The following is a 15,958-nucleotide window of genomic DNA, read 5'->3' on the forward strand; positions in this document are numbered from 1 at the left end:
TGGAAGGGCTGAGTGAGGGGGCAGTGCCGGTGGGGAAGGGAGAAGGAATTTAAACACCGGGAATCCAACTGGTTAAATCCGGATTTGGGCTCCAGATGGAGGGGAAATTCAGCGAGGGCCAGGAAGGTGAGGAGACAGGTGGAGGTGCTGCTGGTTTATTGCTCTGGGTGGAGAGAGCCGACTAGGGCCGGCACTAAACGGGTAAGACCGTGATCCGTGGCGGTGAGATTGAGGCTTCGGATTGGATTGGAAGAGACAGCTGGAGGCCGAGCGAGTGAGTGAGATTAGGAGGAAGACAAAGGAAACGGACATTTATGAGCTGGAGGGGAGTCAGTAGTAGATAGTTTGGGAAAGCGAATGAACTGATGGAACGGATGAGGAGACGGAGGATTTAATGCAGTGGGAGGAGAGGCTGGGATTCATGGGAGAGACTGCAGCAGAGTGTTGGAGGAAATCTAATCTCTCGGTCCAACTCACACAATCCAATTAATGAATTCAACCATTAATTTCTGTGGTTATTGGTGTCAATGACCTGCTCGTTGGTTACATAATGTGTTCAATAAATTTACTTTGTATATTCAACTAAAATTACATTGAAATACAATCATTGAATTCGCCTCGTTCTTTATTGAATAAAGCTGACACATAACTTCTCGAATACAATATCCCCTTAATTCAATGCGATAAAGAAATCACTGATCCTATTCTTTAAATACATTTCAATTATGTTTATTTATTCAATCAGTAAATAAGTGAAAGAAACATTCACATAAACAGACTGAGCACCTGATACCGATAAACACACCAGACGCGAGAACAATAAAACTCTCACAATCTGATGACATCCTAATTACACTTTCAATTCACATTTTCTCTTCATAATTGCTCTGTAAGTTTCAGCAGTTCATTCCGCTGAATTATTCACACAGCTGCTGCTCTCTCTCTCCCACCTCTCTCTCGTTCTCTCTGTGTGTATCTCTCTCCCTGTCTCTCTTTTTCTATCGTTCCTTCTCCTCCTACCTCCCGTTTCCCTTCTCAGTTTCTTTCTCTATCGTTGCTCTCTATCTCTCCGAACTCTCTCTACTCTCTTCTTCAATTCCTCTTTTCACATCCGAGTAAATCCTAACATCCTGCGCCTGCTTTCTCTTCACCAGCCCCGTGTTCCAATGATCCTATTCTCAGTGTCAGATTGTTAAATGCTGAAGCATCTGTGAACAGTTTAATATTTCCACAGATCATCCAAGTCTCCACCTGTTCACCTACACTGTTCACTTCATCTACAATGCATGGAATAAACATTATTGGATCCCTCTTCCAGACACACCTCAAAATAATTGAAATTCCTTCTCCCGTAATTATAAAGTCCACTGTTCGATGGCGGCATTGTTCAATTAACAAAACGCCAACATCACCGGTGCTACTATAAATCTGCAGATAAATGGAACGGCTCATGATTCCAACGGGTAAAGTGCAAACTGATACCACATAACCTCAAAACATTGCATTTCACAGTGAATTCATCCAAAGTTAATCAGAGAATGAGATGTGAAAGAATCAGCATCAAACTCAGTTCAGTAACCAGACATCTGAAGCGGAGTCAGATACACACACAATGAAATAATCTGTGTGTGTGATAACCAATACATACATTGAAATCCCTGTTAAACTGAACCACATTATCGGGGAGGGAGGATATTGTGCTGCCTCCTTGTAACATCGAGACCGTGAGCTGTCTCATGACCAGTCACTGAAAACACATTTATGATAAAATATTTCAGGAGAGGTTAGTTCCACAACATGAAACTGTTAACAGCTCCTGTTGGTCTGATACCAGCTATTCGCGCAGACACCTGATTCCAAAACATTCAGTACAGGGAATAATCCAGTAACAATGACAAGGTTAGATATACAAGATCATAACGCATACAATGCAGCTGCCACAAGACAAAAGGACCAGGGACTTCGGAAAGTCGATCAACTGATCGAACAGAACAGTCCACTGCGTAATACAGGATGGGAGAAAAATAGTGCCAAGCAGAGCAGCAGAGTTAATATCGATTTACACCATGAACAGCTGAGATAATGGCTTACCTGGAACTCCAACGGCTGCAAGAACAGGATAATAAATACATTCTATCTGATACATTACTGAATATCCCATTTTTGTGAGAAGCAATGACTTCTGTTGGCCTGGAAACCGCAGCTCCGGCGGGCAGTCTTTGTGGATTCATGACAGCGATCCCTGATTTATGCAAGGGGTAAATCTCCACTGACACGGTTATACCCCTGATCATTGCTATTTGTTACAGTCATTTGAACAAACACATTTCTTCAGCAGCTTTGTCTCCGATGTAAATGATGACGTTGATATATCACAAACATCTCAAAGTCTCGGGCGTTACCTTAATGAGACCTCTCTCAGGAATAAAGTTCAAAGCTGTGCTCAGAAAGGACTGGTCCAACAACAATGAGCGGCTTCATTTACAGTTTTCATATAATTGTATTGACCATGCCGATTCAATTATACAGGTTTCTCCACATTGTGCATTGAATCCAGGGACACAAGCAAACCCGTTTCACTCTGTTCCCGCAGTTTCACAGTTAAAGTATGTATTTTGAGTCTCTGACACGAAGACAGCCTCTAAAAGGGACTTCTTCCTTTCAGGCAGTGCTGAACAACCCTCTGTGTAAAAAATATGCTCCTCATTTCCCCTTTTGTTGTTTTGCCAATTATTTTAAACCTATGATCTCTGGTTACCAATCCAGTTGCCAGAGTGTACAGTTTCCACTATTTGCTCCATAACAACCCCTCATTATTTTGAACACCGCTAATGGTCTCCCCTTAACCTTCTCTGATCTCAGGACAACAATCCCAGCTTCTTCAATCCCTCCACATATCTGAAGTCCCTCATCCCTGGCATCACCCTGGTAAATCTCCTCTGTACCCTCTCCAATGCCTTGACATCCTTCTTAAAGTGTGGTGCCCAGTGTTGTACCCAATACTCCAGCTGGTTTAACATGACTTCCCTATTTGTGTATTCAATGCCATTATTTACAAACCCATGTATCCCACACGCTTGCTTAACCACCTTATCAACTTGCCCTGCCACTTTCAAAACAGTACATTGAGTTACATCGGAATTACAGCACAGAAACAGGCCATTCGGCCCAACTGGTTTATGCTAGCTTTTATGCTCCACACGAGCATCCTCCCTCCTTATTTCATCTAACCCTTTCAGGACACCATAATTCTTTCTCCCCCTTGTGCTTATGTGGCTTCGCTTTAAATGCATCTCCGTTATTTGTCTCAACTACTGCCTGTGGTACCGCATTCCACATTGTCACCACTCTTTAGCTAAAGACGTTTAACCTGAATTCCTGGATTTATTAGTGACTATCATATGTTTATTACCTCTAATTTTGGTCTCCCTCACAAGTGGAAACATTTTCTCTACATCTACCCTGTCAAATCCTAACATTATCTTAAAGATATCTTTTAGGTCACCCCTCAGTCTTCTCTTTCCTGCAGAAAAGCGATCCATCCTGTTCAGCCTTTCCTCATAAGGATATCCTCTCAGTTCTGTTAGCATCGTTGTGAATCTTTTTGCACCATCTCCAATGCCTTTATATCCTTCCTATAATATGGAGACCAGACTGCGCACAATACTCCAAGTGTGGCCTAACCAAGGCTCCATACCAGTTTAACGTAACTTCTTTGCTTATCAATTCTATTTCTCTAGAATTGAATCCCAGTGCTTGATTTGCCTTTTTTAACCTGCATCACTACTTTTAGTGATTTGTGTATTTGTGCCCCTTGATTTCATTAAAATTTCAAAATATACTTTATTTCTTAAAATGTAAGGATGCACACATTTCAATGTAAATCACAATTCCCGTTCAAAACAATACAATACAGATCGTTCACACAATGAACTCAGTATTATAATTCAAATCACAGAACATTCTTCGAATACATGTTGTGCAATACAATGTGAAATCGCCTTATAAGGTGGCCTTGCCCCATAGAGCATTTATTTAGGCCGCACCTCATTTCATTACATCCCTCAGCACGTCCTCCTGGACCTTGGAGTGTACCAGTCGGCAACACTCGATCATGGACAGCTCCTTCAGCTGGAAGACCAGCAGGTTTCGGGCGGACCAAAGGGCCAACTTCACCGACTTGATGGTCTTCCAGCAGCAGTTGATATCTGTCTTGGTGTGCATCCTGGGGAACTGCCCGTGGAGCACAATGACCTGTGTTACTGAGGTGTTGGGGATGAACCCGGACAGATACAAATACATCTGTCTCCACATTTCTGCACCAAGGGTCAGCCCACCAGGAGATGGACGATGGTCTCCTCCTTGCCGCAGTCTCGAGGGCAGCTCGCGGTGGTGCTGAGATTCCGTGCGAGTTGGTAGGAATGCAATGCGAGTGCCCTTCTCACCATCATCCAGGCAACATCCTGGCGCCTGTTGGTCAGTTCTCGCAATGAGTCATTCTGCCAAATGGCATCGACCGTCTGGTCAGGGAACTGCAGGATCAGATCCACCCTCTCCTTTGCCTTCAGCACTCACACTGTCTGGCGGCCTTGTGGTCGTCAGGATCCTCTCCACCTGGGACAGATGGGGTTGGGTGCTTACGGCTCAGTTGGACGGGACGTCTTGCGTCTGCTCGGCCAGCGTGGCCAGACCCAGCCTTCTCAGTGTGGTGGACAGCTAAAAACTCAGCACGTAGTGACACTTGGTGTTTGCGTAGTGGGGGCTCTACACATATCCCGAGGCAGCCACACAAAAAGGTGGCCATCAGGATCAGGGTAGTTTTGGGGACACTCTTCCCCCCTTTGTCTGGGGTCTTGTACATGGTGTCCCTGTGGACACGTTCTGCCTTAGACCTCGAGAAAAAGTGCAAGATAGCTCGGTTGACTGTGACGGCGGATCGGCGGGGTATGGGCCACACCCTGGTCACTTAGAGCAACACTGCGAGTACCTCACACCTTATCACCAGGTCCCTGCCGGTTATGGTGAGGGAACGCCCCACCCACATGTCAAGCTTCTGTTTGGCCTTGGCGACCCGCTCTCCCCAGTTCTTGCTGCAGGCCAGGGCCCCCCCCCCGATCCAGATGTCCAGCACCTTCACGAAATCGAAACTAACGGTGAAGGGAACAAGGGACCGAGCTTCCAACCTGCCAATTAAAATGGCCTCGCGTTTATTTCGGTTCATTCTGGCCCCCGAGGGCAGCTGGAAACGATCGCAGATATCCATCAGTCTGCGAACCGACCGCTAATCGGAGCAAAATACGGTCACGTCGTCCATGGAGAGGAAAGCTTGAATCTGAGAGCCTCCACTGCCTGGGATCGTCACCACCACCCATCCACCCTCCCCCCACCGATGCCTGCGACCATCCTGATGGAAGCAGCAACCGGATCGATACAACACACAAACAAGACCACGAAGAGAAACAGCCCTGCCTGGCTCCAGATCTGATTGGAAAGTCCTCCGGCTCCCACCCATTGATTAAGACTGCACTATAGATGTCCGTGTAGACCGGTCGGATCCAATCGTGGATTCTCTCCTCAAACGACATTTTGAAGAGCACGTCCATCATGTACATGCGGGATATTCTGTCGAAGGCTTTCTCCCGGTCCAGGCTGATGAGCCAAGTGTTCACCCCATGTCGTGCACGCAGGTGATCGTATCACTGAGCAGTGCAAGGATAGGAACATCGGAACATAGTAACAGGAGTAGGCCATTCAGCCCCTCGTGCCTGCTCCGCCATTTTATAAGATCATGGCTGATCTGTGATCTAACTCCATATACCGTTAATACCTCTGGTTGCCAAAAAACTATCTATCACAGAATTACATTTAGCGATTGAGCTAGCATCAATTGTCATTTGCGGAAGAGTGTTCAAAATCATTTGTGTGTAGAAATGTTTTCTAATCTCACTCCTGAAAGGTCTAGCTCTAATTTTTAGACTGTGCCCCCCACTCCTAGTACTCCCAACCAGCGGAAATAGTTTCTCTCTATCCACCCTATCTGTTCCCCTTAATATCTCATAAGCTTCGATCAGATCACCCCTTAGCCTTCGAAACTCTAGAGAATACAACCCCAATTTGTGTAATCTGTCCTCGTAACTTAACCCTTGAAGTCCGGGTTTCATTCTAGTAAACCTACGCTGCACTCCCTCCAAGGCCAATATATCCTTCCGAAGGTGCGGTGCCCAGAACTGTTCACAGTACTCCAGGTGTGGTCTAACCAGGGTTTTGTATTGCTGCAGCATAACTTCTGCTCCCTTATCAGACATCTTTCTGCCAGGTACATTACGGTGTGATCCGGGTGGATCTCCAGCTCCAGCTCAGAGCATGTTCTGATTGCCTTCGATAGAATCTTGTAGTCAACATTTAGTATGGAAATGGGTGCCAAATTTCTGATTTCTTCCCTCTCCCCCTTCTGCTTGTAGATGAGGCTGATGATGACTTTCCTCATGGACTCTGACATATTGCCTGTCAGAAGCATACCCCCGTACACTTCCAGTAGGTCTGGGCCTATCCAGTCCCACAGAGCCAAATACAACTCAACCAATCAACCATCACTCCCGGAAGTTCTACTCTTCTCGAAGGACTGGAGGGCCTTTGTCAGCTCGTCCAAGGTCAGTGGCCGATCAATGATCTCCCACCCGCTGTCCTCAATAACCTCCATAATAAAGGACAGGAAGGACTGAGAATCCGTGCAGTCTGTGGGCTTCACTTCATAAATCCCAGTGTAAAAGGACTTGTTGTTCCTCAGTATGTTGGCTTGCAAGGACGTCAGCGAGCCGTCTTCTTCCTTCAGGCTGCTGATCACAGAGTTCTTCTGGAAGAAGCGCGAGCACTTCTCTCCCTGCTCCACGGAGCGGACTCTGGACGGGAAGATGAACTTTGAAGACTCAGAGGTGACGACTGAGGCTTCCTGGTCCTTCACCACTCTGAGTTCCTCCGCAGTCGGAGATAAAAAGAGCGGGAGTTGGAGGCCCCAGTCGGTGGTCCCAGTCGGAAGCTCCAGTCGGAGGTACAAAGAGCGAGAGTCGGAGCCCCAGTCGGAGGCATCAGTCTGTCGCCCCAGTCGTAGGCCCCAGTCGGTGGTCTCAGTCGGTGCTCCCAGTCGGTGGTCCCAGTCCACATTCGGTGAAATCAGAAACAAAACTAAAATCAAAGAGTGACGTCACAGGACAGCAGGTAGGTAATCGGTTGGTAAGTATTGCTATTAGGGCAGTGGGTTTCATTAAGAGATTACATGTATAAGTTAAAGTAGATAACCTTATTAGTTAATAAAACTAAGAATTAGAAGTGTACAAAAAATTCCAGTGAAGTAAATAAATAAAACACGGTTATATGTGGATGGCAGGGCAGGCGATTCCGTAACTGCAGCATGTGGGAATTGGTGGAGAGCATGGAGATCCCCGGTAACCGCATCTTAGATTAGATAATAGTTTAGATTCGTTCAGTGACTGCGAGTCAGGCAGGTGTGGGGACCCAGGATATAGTGCAGGAGGAGCCTCGGTCCTTGAACTTGTCCAACAGATACGTGGTACTTGCCACAGGGGAAAACACGCTTGTTTACTTCAAATGGAGCTGGCTTTCGAATGTGACGGTAGCTCAGTGGTAAAGCGCATGTGCGCAGGGTTGTGTTTTATTCTGAGCATCTCTCTTCACTTTTGTTTCGAATTTTGGAAAGATCCTCTTCGACTCGCCTCGCCTTTACACGCAAGGACAGGCAAAACTTTCTTCACCTGGAGAAAAATCTAATGCTCCGCATAGGATACAATTCAATCGAAGAGCGCACGCGCCGTTTCAATGGCCACCAACCCCAGCTCGTCAAGATGTTTTCAGTGAAACGAACTGTAAACACGAACCCATATTTGGGATATGTCCTAAGTCCATCTTTAGTGAAATGAGACCCCGTTCTCTATTCGTCTCATGTTGACATCTTCTGAAATTCAAGAACTCATAATATTCTTGCAGGCCTCTGTTGCAATGTGCCTGAGCATTTCTAATCCCGTCCAACTGAATGCTTCCTGACTGATAAGGGCAGCGTTCGAAAAACGGGGACCTGAAACAGGAAGGATGGTTATAGTCCAGCAGTGCTTGCAAATACTTTTGGAGATAACTCTCATATCTCCACCCCCTCGAACACTCTATCCCGGATGACAACAAATAACCCTGAATGGGTAAAATCCGAGCCTTTGAGAGGCAAAGTCTTGGACCAAATCATCACAACGCTGTGACATTCGATATCTGCCGATGTCTGCCGATGAGGTCTTAAATTCTTAACACTACTGGATCGCCTCCTGAACCGACGTTTTTTCAGCAAGGGTTGCTCCGCAACTCTGTGAGGCCGCTTTTATATCAAAGAACTACTCTCGGTAATCCTGCACCATCAACACAGATTCGGTTCCGAAAACCATGTTCACCTCTTTTAAAAGAAGATCCACTCTGGTTGTTCTTGAGAACCGAAGTTGTCAATTCCTGATCTCCTTCCATCAATGTGGAGAAATATTCACTCAAATTAAGAAACCTAAAAATGTAATAATGCCTGATATATGCTTACATTCTGCAATAGAAAAGTTGCTGTTTGGTCAATATTGAGGCAGAGTTAATCTTAGACAAGAAAAAAATCTAAATCAGCTGCCTGTGGAAGGGGTTAACTTCTCTGCAGTGAAAAGAAGGCGGAACCAGATATTATCAGACTCATGCAGCTTGCGTCACGCTGCTTTCACGTCAACTTAAAAAACTTAGCTGAATGAAAAAGAACCTAACTCCATTTTACTTCTCCCCCAACCGGCCCACCCCATCCATGCCTCTGTGCCGTTAAGCAATAATAATTTGAACAAAGATCCTAATACAATTAAATTCTGGAAAATAAATGTTAGCTTATTCTTGACTTCCAATTTTCAATACATGAGCCGTGAAAGCACAGATTTTGTTTAAACAAGCTTTTTTTTCATTAGGAATTGAAAATCGGTTAAAACAAGCAGACATCATGAATAACATCACTGTTAATTTTAAACATATTGCTGTCAGGGAAGACAGCATTTTAGTTCATACATTTCTTTTTAAAAAGAGTAGGTTGTACCTGCCCTTGTGCCTACTAATTACACTCAACATTAACTCTAATCCACCTCAAATAATTAATTCCTTGGCATTTGTAAGAAATTCACAAATGCAAATTGCTTTTAATGTGATAATCTCATGTCGGGAACGAAAGACTCACACATAATTTACAATAATCTGAATTTCACCGTGGCCTCAATCAAAGTCTGATGTTCACAATTTAATAGATTAGTTAATCTCAATATCTCCAATTTAATTCAGCAATATCTTAAACTTAACACGATAAAACAGATAATATTATAGAAATATCACGTGCTTACAAAAACCCAATAAATTACATTACCTTTCTTTTTGTTATTTCTTCAGTCGCCTTTACAATTATGCGTAAAATGTACTGAATATAACTGAAGAAAAGTTAACCTTCGCAGCTAAACAACATCTTTGTAACATTTTTACACTGCAGGCTGAAAAAGAGGGTTTCACCACAGCCAGTGGCACCGAAACATTCACACAGGCATTTAAAGAAACAGCGCGCTGCAAACAAAAGAAATTCTGTAGCTTGTAACTACAAAAGGGATTGTGTCTTCCCCTCTCTCCTTTATTATATGATAAACTAATTTATCCTGTTTTCTCCAAAACCAATTTTCAATTTCTGGTGTTCGCTACTTAATCCCATTTTTACTGAGTCAATGTCTCGAACTCACAGTCTGTGTCTCAAACAAACCTGTTATCTCCTGGACAAATCTTAGGAATCTTACAACACCAGGTTATAGTCCAACAGTTTTATTTGAAAATCACAAGCTTTGGGAGGTTTTCTCCTTCGTCAGGTGGAGAAAGCCTCCGAAAGCTTGTGATTTTCAAATAAAACTGTTGGACGATAACCTTGTGTTGTAAGATTCCTTACATTTGTCCAACCCAGTCCATCACCGGCATCTCCACATCATGGACAATTCTTAACAGACTTCTCTGCCCATCACGACGCTCAGATTCTTTTCAAAAAAACAGCTTCTTTGATAGCCCCCATGGTTACTGTTAGTATTGGAGGGAAAACTCATGCTCCCGCCGAAACGGTTTTCCTACCTTAACGGACTGGGATTAGCACCTTGTCCGTCCGAGGTACATAGTTTCACTCAATCCACATTATCTCATGTTAAGGTCCGATGCTGCAGTGGCCAGTTTATAAGATCGATTAAGACTCGACACCAATAGGTTGTGATTAATCCTTTACTGAATATAAGAAAGTATCAACAAACACAATGTTTAAGGCCATAGTATTAATAGGAAGGACACGATACGAACCTTCAGTCTTGCTTTGGATAGAAGCTGTAACCATCAGATGACTGCTTATCCGTCTCTCCCTCTCGCCGTCCTGTCCTTCTATACATTCAAATGTAAAACTAGAATTGTTTACACCAATCATTTCATGCAAACTCTCCCTGATCTTTATTTGTTATTCACATTCCGATCAGAACTGCTCATGGTATGTGCGGACACAAGATGCCTGGACCTCAACATGCCCAAAGTCTACATATTCTCAACATATTCTCAACACATTCTCCACATATTCTCAACATATTCTCAACATATTCTCAACACATTCTCCACATATTCTCAACATATTCTCAACATATTCTCAACATATTCTCAACATATTCTCAACACATTCTCCACATATTCTCAACACATTCTCAACATAGTAGCAACACATTCACAATGTCGCCTGTTATCTTCTGCAAAATGCTTGAACCCTGCAATTTAAGCAGCTTTCAGCATCACCTCGCTCAGTCTGACCTTCTGTATTCTGGATAAGTTTTAACTCGGCCATTTCATGATCCTCAGCGACTATCCTTCGATTCCCAGAGATATTATGTTTATAAGCGCGTGTTGTTTATGCATTAAGATGACTAATGTAAACGTGAGTGGTTTCTATGGTTTATATTTTGAAAACTCCTAATCTGAATGTACGCTCCATATGCTGAAAATGCCTAATCTTACACCAAGGAGTCTCTTCCCTCTCTCCCACTCGCCGCCCACGGAACGATGAATCATCTGAGGCTCCACAGGCATTAAATTGTCCCGGAGAAGGACTTCATCCCACGGTGGCCTCAGCAGCTCGGCTCATAGCAGCCACCGACTGACCGGAATGTGTGACGGTCCAATGTCGAGCGAGCAATCCCAGTTCTCGGTCCTGTTTGACGCTCTGTCATTCATACAACTCACTTTATGATTCAGAGGCTGGAATTCAGCGGACAGGCGTTTAGAGTACACAGAGGTAAGAATAGGTTGGATGTTAGGCGGTTCTTCATTTCCCAGCGATCAGTGAGTTTTTGGAATGCATTGCCGGCCGGTGTGGTGGGTGCTGACTCTCTCTCTGCCTTCTTGAGGGATCTGGACCGGTAATTGACTGGGGCAGAGATCGCATCATATAGAAGGTGGGTGGTTTTACAGTTAACCTACACATGGTCACTCTCATGTCCTGGACTGGTTTCGATCGCCTGAAGATGTCGGGGAGGAATTTTCCAGAAATTGGCCCTGTATTTTTTCCGGTTTGTAACCGCTCCAAGGTTTGTAACCGTTTCCGGTGGGTGGGACAGGATTGATGAACCAGCTGGTCTTTTCCTGACCATCATGCCCGTCAGTCACCTCAGCTCGTCAAGTTGTTTTTTTGTTGAAGTTATCTTTAAACACAAACTCACACCTGGCCCTTTATAGTGTAATGAGATTCAATGCTCTCCACGCCTCACCTTGCCCTCCTCTGAAGCTGGAGGACTGGAAATATTCTTGCCGGCCTCTGCCACAATGTGCCTGAGCATTTCTCGTCCCGTCCAACGGTAAGCAAAGTGATTGATAACGGGAGCGTTCGAAAAAATGCGCCCTGAAATGGGAAGGATGGTTAGAGCACAGTTCAAGGAGTCTCTCCCCACTTTCTCAGCCTATCTTCTCAACTCCCCGTTTCTCATCAGACTAAGTGCCGAGGCCTGTTTTCTTCCGTTCACCAACAGTTGTATCAGGTCCGCATACTTCACCTTGAATTGTCTGGTTGGAGCAGAAAACGAAATGATTTTAAGCCCAGTGCACAAAGTGTCAGCACCCACCACACCAGCCGGCAATGCAATCCACAGATTCACTACTCTCTGGGAAATGAAGAACCACCAAACATCCAGACGATTCTTACCTCTGTGTCGTCGAAACGCCTGTTCCCTGCTCCTCCCCAATCTTTGAAACTGGAAATAATCGATCACGTGGCAGACCCACCATGGGTGGTCTCATAAAAGGAGGGCAGTCAGTTCTTCTTTCCCTGGGTAGCGATTTATTCCATTTGGGGATGTAGCTCAGTGGTAGAGCGCATGCTTCGCATGTTATGAGGTCCTGGGTTCAATCCCCAGCATCTCCAAAAATATTTTTCATCAGAATTACTCACGGAAAGGCGAATCGCGCTTTCTGAGCGCAGCGAGTTCCATCTTCTGAGGCTCCACAAACATAAAATTGTCCCGGAGCAGGACTTCATCTCACGGTTCCCTCAGCAGCTCAGCTCATCGCCGCCGCTGACTGACTGGAACGTGTGACAGTGCAATGTCGAGCGAGCAGTCACAGCTCTTGTTTGACGCTGTGTCATTCATCCATCTCACTTTATGATTCAGAGGTTGGATGTCAGCCTCGTCACTGACTATTGGTAATTGTATTTTTTTATTTCCGCTGACTTTTTTTTTGGAAAGTTCTAAGTAAAGACGAGCAGCAAAGACCGTGATCTGAAGCAGAGGTTGAACATTGTGAGCGCGTGTGACGACTGGGCATCACGTTGTCAGGGAGAGACAGAGCGGAAAGCCCACTTTTTTATTCTAAAGTTGAAAACCCTTTGCTGAGGGGATGTAGCGCAGTGGAAGAGCGAATGTTTTGCGTGTGTGGTATCTCCGGTTCAATCCCCGGCATCTCCAAACGCTGTGGATTTTGAAAGGATCTTTTTGTCCTCACCTCACCTTCACACACCAGGACAGGAAAGGGATTCTGTCTCTCGAGAAAAAACGAACGCTCTGCACACGATACAATGGAATGGAAGCACGCACGCAGCTTTGAAATGGCTGCCATCCCGGGGCTGGAGAGCGTGCCCAGTAATAATAACAGAGAAAATCGGATCACGAGTCGGCCATTCGGACCCCCGAGCCTGCTCCGCCATTATATATGATCATGGCTGATCCTCGATCTCAATACCATATTAACGCTCTCTCTCCGTGCGCTTTGATGCCTTCTGTGTGTAGAAATCTGTCTTTCTTAAATATATTCAGTGATTGGCCTCCACAGCCTTCTGTGGTAGAGAATTCCACAGGTTCACCACCCTCTGAGTGAAGAAATAGATTATTCCCAGTTTCACAGATCCGGGAGGAGCAGCGGACAGGCGTTCAGGCGACACAGAGGTCGGAATAGGCTGGGTGTAAGGCGATTCTTCTTTTCCCACAGAGTAGTGAGTCTCTGGAATGCATTGCTGGCTGGTGTGGTGGGTGCTGACTCTCAATTTGCCTTCTCGAGGGATCTGGACCAGTTTTTGACTGAGGCAGAGATCGCATCATATCGAAGGTGAGAGGTTTTACAGTTAACCCACGCATGGTCAGTGCGATCCACTGGACTCAATTCGATCGCCTGAAGGAGTCGGGGAGGAATTTCGCAGAATGCCCCCTCCTAATTGGCGCTGGATTTATTACTAGATTGTAACCGCTCCCAGGAGATTACAAGTTTCCGGTGGGTGGGGCGGGTGGTGTAGGTGGGAAGTGTCCAGTCACGATGCTCCAGGCATGTGGGGCAGGATTGATGAACCAACTGGTCTTTTCCTGACCATCATGTCCGTCTGTAGCCCCAAATCGTCAAGCTGTTTTCAGTGAAGTGATCGTTAAACACAAAATCACACCTGGGGCAAGTCCTGCATCCGTCTATAGTGAAATTATACTCAATGCTGTCTGTGTCTCACCTTACCCTCCTCTGAAGCTCAGGGACTCGAAATATTCTTGCCGGCCTCTGCCACAATGTGCCTGAGGATTTCCCGTCCCGTCCAACCGTAAGCAAAGTGACTGATAACGGCAGCGTTCGAAAAATGTGCCCTGATATCGGAAGGATGGTTGCAGCACAGCCAAAGGAGTCTCTCCCCCTCTGCCACCATTTCTTCTCAACGCCCCTTTTCTCATTGCTCTGAGTGCCGAGGCCTGGTTTGTTCTGTTCACCCATAATTATATCAGGTCCGCAAACTTCATGTTTAATTGCCTGGTTGGAGCAGAAAAGGAGACGAATCAAAGCCCCAAAAAAAACCTTATGTGGACTGATAAATTGAAGGAGATCAGCTCTTCGTTGGCATTTTTTCTTGTCTGGGGATGTACCTCAGTGGTAGAGCGCGTGCTTTGCATGTATGAGGTCCTGGGTTCAACCCCCAGCATCTCCAAAGCTATTTTTTTCATCAAAATTACCCACAGAATGGCGAATCTTGATTTCGGAGTGCCGCGAATTGCAAGCTCTGAGGCTCCACAAGCATTAAATTGCCCCTGAGCAGGATTGCATCTCATGGTCTGCTCAGCAGCTCAGATCACAGCAGCCGCCGACTGATCGGAATGTGTGACGGTGCAATGTCCAGCGAGCAGTTCGAAGAAAGGCGACCTGAAACAGAAATGACGGTCAGCACAGCCCGAGGAGACTCACCTCTCTCCCAGACTTTCTTCTCAACGCTCCCTTTCTCATTTCTCTGATTGACGAGACCTGGTTTCTTCTGCTCATCCAGCGGGTACGGTAGCATAATGGACTCGTAATCCAGCGGGTACGGTAGTTTACTGGACTTGTAATCCTTGGGGCCTGTATTAATAATCCAGAGTCAAGAATTCAAATCCCACCACGGCAGCTGGGGAATTCAATTTCAATTAATTAAAAATTGAATTAATAAAATAAAGTCTGGATTTAAAATACTAGCATCAGGTCCGCATACCTCAGGTATCTCCTATGCTTGAAGGAGGAAATGCTTTTCAGAACAGTAAATTCTCGGGTGGCCTTCGGAAAGTGAGGCACTCAGTCCTTTCACACTTGGTTAGAGGTCGTTATTATCTGGTGATGTCGCTCAGATGATAAACCGCATGCTTCGCATGTATGAGGTCTCAGGTTCTATGCCCAAACACTTTACATTTTGAATTCTGGTCAGTCGGCGGCTCGTTATGAGCTGAGCTGCTGAGGGGACGGTGAGATGAAGTCCTTCTTCGGGACAATTGAATTTTTGTCTCAGAAGTTGGAACTCGCTTCCCTCTGAAAGCACGATTCGTCTTTCTGTGGGACATTCTGGTGAAAATAAATGGTGGAGGTGTTAGATATTGAACCCAGAAACTTATACACGCAAAGCAGGTGCTGTACCACTGAGCTACAACCCCGAATCCAATAGAGCTATAACCAAGGGTAGACGAACTAGGTGCTTACTGACTTCGGACCACTCAATGATTCACTGGGCTTAAAATCATCTCCTCTTGTGCTCCAAGCGGACAACAGCCACGTCGCCACGTAGCGGACGGTTGGACGGGACTAGCAATTCTCAGGCACATTGTAGCAGAGGCATGCAAGAATATTTCGAGCCCCTGAGCTTCAGAGGAGAATAACGTGAGACGCAAAGACATTGAGTCCCGTTTCACTAAAGACAGACGCAGGACATGCCCCAGTTGGGGGTTTGTGTGAGGATCGCTTCATTGAAAGCACCTTGACGAGCGGGGGATGTGGACGAACAAATGGAAATGACGAGCAGTAAAAGACCAGCTGGTCCATCAAGCCTGCCCCTCACTGGTGGTGGCGGGAGCGTCATTACTGACACTTACTCCCCCTCCCCCCGCCCGCAGCCATGGAATCTCCTGGGAGA

The 15,958-nt window shown here is 45.7% G+C and overlaps 2 non-coding genes across 2 annotated transcripts; both read left to right on the top strand.

Moving 5' to 3' along the window:
- Window positions 1-12,411: 12,411 nt before the first annotated feature.
- Window positions 12,412-12,484, top strand: trnaa-cgc (transfer RNA alanine (anticodon CGC)). The gene has a single exon. It is a non-coding gene; the product is annotated as a tRNA-Ala (tRNA).
- Window positions 12,485-14,443: 1,959 nt separating this feature from the next.
- trnaa-ugc (transfer RNA alanine (anticodon UGC)) lies at window positions 14,444-14,515 on the top strand. Its single transcript has one exon. It is a non-coding gene; the product is annotated as a tRNA-Ala (tRNA).
- Window positions 14,516-15,958: the final 1,443 nt, after the last annotated feature.

The sequence above is a fragment of the Heptranchias perlo genome, unplaced genomic scaffold, assembly GCF_035084215.1.
Source record: "Heptranchias perlo isolate sHepPer1 unplaced genomic scaffold, sHepPer1.hap1 HAP1_SCAFFOLD_43, whole genome shotgun sequence".
Lineage (NCBI taxonomy): Eukaryota > Metazoa > Chordata > Chondrichthyes > Hexanchiformes > Hexanchidae > Heptranchias > Heptranchias perlo.